This window comes from Arachis stenosperma, chromosome 6 (genome assembly GCF_014773155.1).
Source record: "Arachis stenosperma cultivar V10309 chromosome 6, arast.V10309.gnm1.PFL2, whole genome shotgun sequence".
NCBI classification, from domain to species: domain Eukaryota; kingdom Viridiplantae; phylum Streptophyta; class Magnoliopsida; order Fabales; family Fabaceae; genus Arachis; species Arachis stenosperma.
This window is the reverse complement of record NC_080382.1, coordinates 96459349-96464770: the sequence shown is the minus strand read 5'-3', so window position 1 is coordinate 96464770 and position 5422 is coordinate 96459349. Positions and strand designations below refer to the sequence as shown.

Here is a 5422-nt window from a genome sequence, read left to right as displayed (position 1 = left end):
TAATTAATTACTATATACATGGTAAAACTTCATATACGATTAAAAAGACGCAAAATCTAAAAAATATTTATACTAGAATACTATTAAAAAGACGTAGGTTATAGCAATAAAATTTTATAACAAAACTGAAAAATAATTGGATTGCTGATGAGCGGATAATTTATACGCTTTTTGGCATTATTTTTAGGTAGTTTTTAGTATGATCTAGTTACTTTTAGGGATGTTTTCATTAGTTTTTATGTTAAATTCACATTTCTGGACTTTACTAGGAGTTTGTGTGTTTTTCTGTGATTTCAGGTAATTTCTGGCTGAAATTGAGGGACTTGAGCAAAACTCTGAAAAGGGCTAACAAAAGGACTGCTGATGCTGTTGGAATCTGACCTCCCTGCACTCAAAATGGATTTTCTGGAGCTACAGAAGTCCAAATGGCGCGCTCTCAATGGCGTTGGAAAGTAGACATTCATAGCTTTCCAGCAATATATAATAGTCTATACTTTATTCGGAAATTGACGACGTAACTTGGCGTTGAACGCCAAGTACATGCTGCTGTCTGGAGTTAAACGCCAGAAACACGTCATGATCCGGAGTTGAACGCCCAAAACACGTTATAACTTGGAGTTCAACTCCAAGAAAAGCCTCAGCTCGTGGATAGACCAAGCTCAGCCCAAACATACACCAAGTGGGCCCCGGAAGTGGATTTATGCATCAATTACTTACTTCTGTAAACCCTAGTAGCTAGTTTATTATAAATAGAACTCTTTACTATCATATTATCATCTTGGTTTTGATCCCTGGATTGTATTTTGATCCAGTGACCACGTTTTGGGGGCTGGCCATTCGGCCATGCCTGAACCTCTTTCACTCATGTATTTTCAACAGTGGAGTTTCTGCACACCATAGATTAAGGGTGTGGAGCTCTGCTGTACCTCAAGTTTCAATGCAATTACTATTATTTTCTATCCAAATCAATTTTATTCTTAATCCAAGATATACGTTGCACTTCACCTTGATGAACGTGATGATCCGTGACACTCATCATCATTCTCACCTATGAACGAGCGTGACTGACAACCACTTCCGTTCTACCTTAGGCCGGGCGCATATCTCTGAGATTCCCCAACAGAATCTTCGTGGTATAAGTTAGATAGATGGCGGCATTCATGAGGATCCGGAAGGTCTAAACCTTGTCTGTGGTATTCCGAGTAGGATTCTGGGATTGAATGACTGTGACGAGCTTCAAACTCCTGAAGGCTGGGCGTGATGACAAACGCAAAAGAATCAAGGGATTCTATTCCAACCTAATTGAGAACCGACAGATGATTAGCCGTGCTGTGACAGAGTGATGAGCGGATAATTTGTACGCTTTTTGGCATTATTTTTAGTATGTTTTTAGTATGATTTGGTTAGTTTTTAGTATATTTTTATTAGTTTTTAGTTAAAATTCACTTTTCTGGACTTTACTATGAGTTTGTGTGTTTTTCTGTGATTTCAGGTATTTTCTGGCTGAAATTGAAGGACCTGAGCAAAAATCTGATTCAGAGACTGAAAAGGACTTCAGATGCTGTTGGATTCTGACCTCCCTGCACTCGAAGTGGATTTTCTGGAGCTACAGAAGCCCAATTGGCGCGCTCTCAACGGCGTTGGAAAGTAGACATCCTGGGCTTTCCAGCAATATATGATAGTTCATACTTTGCCCATGATTTGATGGCCCAAACCGGCGTTCAAAGTCACCTTCAGATTTCCCAGCGTTAAACGCCGGAACTGGCACCAAAGTGGGAGTTAAACGCCCAAACTGGCACAAAAGCTGGCGTTTAACTCCAAGAAGAGTCTCTACACGAAAATGCTTCATTGCTCAGCCCAAGCACACACCAAGTGGGTCCGGAAGTGGATTTTTATGTCATTTACTCATCTTTGTAATTCTTAAGCTACTAGTTCCCTATAAGTAGGACCTTTTACTATTGTATTTTCATCTTGGTTTTTCTGGTTCCCTCTCTGGGGCCGAAGCCAATGATCACTTTTGTTCTTATGTATTTTCAACGGTGGAGTTTCTACACACCATAGATTAAGGTGTGGAGCTCTGCTGTACCTCGAGTATTAATGCAATTACTATTGTTCTTCTATTCAATTCCGCTTGTTCTTGTTCCAAGATATCACTTGTTCTTCAACTTGATGAATGTGATGATCCGTGACACTCATCATCATTCTCACCTATGAACGTGTGACTGACAACCACCTCCGTTCTACCTTAGATTGAGTGAATATCTCTTGGATTCCTGATACACGATGCATGGTTGATCGCCTGACAACCGAGCGCTCGCCTGACAAACGAGCCAGCCATTCCGTGAGATCAGAGTCTTCGTGGTATAGGCAAGAACTGATGGCGGCATTCAAGAGAATCCGGAAGGTCTAACCTTGTCTGTGGTATTCTGAGTAGGATTCAATGATTGAATGACTGTGACGTGCTTCAAACTCCTGAAGGCGAGGCGTTAGTGACAGACGCAAAAGAATCACTGGATTCTATTCCGGCCTGATTGAGAACCGACAGATGGATAGCCGTGCCGTGACAGGGTGCGTTGAACATTTTCACTGAGAGGATGGGAGGTAGCCACTGACAACGGTGAAACCCTTGCATAAGCTTGCCATGGAAAGGAGTAAGAAGGATTGGATGAAGACGGTAGGAAAGCAGAGAGACGGAAGGGACCAAGCATCTCCATTCGCTTATCTGAAGTTCTCACCAATGAATTGCATAAGTATCTCTATCTTTATCTTTATGTTTTATTCATATATCACCCATACCCATTTGAGTCTGCCTGACTAAGATTTACAAGGTGACCATAGCTTGCTTCATACCAACAATCTCCGTGGGATCGACCCTTACTCGTGTAAGGTTTATTACTTGGACGACCCAGTGCACTTGCTGGTTAGTTGTGCGAAGTTGTAGTGATCACAATTTCGTGCACCAAGTTTTTGGCGCCGTTGCCGGGGATTGTTTTGTGTATGGACAACTGACGGTTCATCTTGTTGCTTAGATTAGGTAATTTTTTTCAGAATTTCTTTAAAAATAAATTCTAGAGTTTCATGATGATCTGTTGAAATCTGGCTGGCTGAGAAGCCATGTCTAATCTTATTGGACCGAGGTTTCAACTTATCATCACAAGAGCTTGTTGATTTCTATCAAACTTGCTATTGGAGCAATGATCTGCTGAGGCTTGGCTGGCCATTGGCCATGTCTAGTGTTTTGGACCGAAGCTTTCTTTGAAAGCTTGGCTGGCTGTGAAGCCATGTCTAATTCCTGGACCGGAGTCTTAGACTAGTATTGCAATGATTCCTGGAATCCAAATTAAGAATTCTGAAACCTTTATTTTCTATTTCCATATAATTTTTGAAAAATCCAAAAAAAATTTTCAAAATCATAAAAACCAAAAATATTTTATGTTTCTTGTTTGAGTCTAGTGTCTAATTTTAAGTTTGGTGTCTTGCATGCATTGTTTATTTGATCTTGGTTCTATTTTCAAGTCAATAGTACAGGAAACTGAAGATTTAGAACATGCAGCAGAGGAATTACACAGAAAAAGCTGGACGTTCAAAACGCCCAGTGAAGAAGGACAGACTGGCGTTTAAACGCCAGCCAGGGTGCCTGGTTGGGCGTTTAACGCCCAAAAAGGTAGTGCATTGGGCGTTAAATGCCAGAATGTGCACCATTCTAGGCGTTTAACGCCAGGATGGCACAAGAGGGAAGATTATGTTTTTAATTCAGATTTTTTTCAAGTTTTCAAAGTTTTTCAAAATCAAATCTTTTTCAAATCATATCTTTTCAATCAAATCTTTTTCAAAATCAATTTCTTTCCTTTTTCAAAAATACTTGCTATCAATTAATGATTTGATTCAACATTTCAAGTACGTTGCCTTTTCTGTTGAGAAAGGTTTAATGTTTGAATCATATCTTTTCTTGTTAGCCAAGTCATTAATTTTTTAAAAAAAAATCAAATCTTTTTAAATTGTTTTTCAAATCATATCTTTTCAATCATATCTTTTTAAAACCATAACTTTTCAATCAAATCTTTTTAATAACGTCTTTTTCAAAATAGTTTTCAATCATATCTTCTTCAAAATCTTTTTCAAAATAATTTTAAAATCTTTTTAATTAATTTTCGAAAAATCTCTTCCCCTCTTCTCACATCCTTCTATTTATGGAGTACCACTCCTTCTCAATGCACAATTCGAACTCTATCTGATTAAGTTCGAACTCTTCTACCTCTTCCTTCTAATTTTCTTCTTCTCTGACACCTCAAGGAATCTCTATACTGTGACATAGAGGATCCCACATTTTCTTGTTCTCTTCTCTTTCATATGAGCAGGAACAAAGACAAAAGCATTCTTGTTGAAGCTGACCCTGAACCTGAAAGGACCTTGAAGCGAAAGCTAAGAGAAGCTAAGGCACAACTCTCTGTAGAGGACCTAACAGAAATCTTCAAAGAAGAAGACATGGCAGCCGAAAACAACAACAATGCAAACAATGCAAGGAAGGTGCTGGGTGACTTTACTGCACCTACTCCCGACTTCTATGGGAGAAGCATCTCTATCCCTGCCATTGGAGCAAACAACTTTGAGCTTAAGCCTCAATTAGTTTCTCTAATGCAACAGAATTGCAAGTTCCATGGACTTCCATTGGAAGATCCTCATCAGTTCTTAGCTGAATTCTTGCAAATCTGTGACACTGTCAAGACTAATGGGGTTGACCCTGAGGTCTACAGACTTATGCTATTTCCTTTTGCTGTAAGAGACAGAGCTAGAACATGGTTGGACTCACAACCTAAAGAAAGCCTGGACTCATGGGAAAAGCTAGTCAATGCCTTCTTGGCAAAGTTCTTTCCACCTCAAAAATTGAGTAAGCTTAGAGTGGAAGTCCAAACCTTCAGACAGAAGGATGGAGAATCCCTCTATGAAGCTTGGGAAAGATACAAACAATTGATCAGAAAATGTCCTTCTGACATGCTTTCTGAATGGAGCATCATAGGTATTTTCTATGATGGTCTCTCTGAACTGTCCAAGATGTCTTTGGATAGCTCTGCTGGAGGATCTCTTCATCTGAAGAAGACGCCTACAGAAGCTCAAGAACTAATTGAAATGGTTGCAAATAACCAATTCATGTACACTTCTGAAAGGAATCCTGTGAACAATGGGACAAATCAGAAGAAAGGAGTTCTTGAGATTGATACTCTGAATGCCATTCTGGCTCAGAACAAGATATTGACTCAACAAGTCAATTTGATTTCCCAAAGTCTGTCTGGAATGTAAAATGCACCAGGTAGTACTAAGGAGGCTTCATCTGAAGAAGAAGCCTATGATCCTGAGAACCCTTCAATGGAAGAGGTGAATTACATGGGAGAACCCTATGGAAACACCTATAATTCTTCATGGA

At 39.5% G+C, this 5422-nt stretch overlaps 1 non-coding gene across 1 annotated transcript; it reads right to left on the bottom strand.

The window, feature by feature from the left end:
- Positions 1-4890: 4890 nt before the first annotated feature.
- Positions 4891-4998, bottom strand: LOC130937372 (small nucleolar RNA R71). The gene has a single exon (XR_009068593.1). It is a non-coding gene; the product is annotated as a small nucleolar RNA R71 (small nucleolar RNA).
- Between the last annotated feature and the right edge of the window lie 424 nt (positions 4999-5422).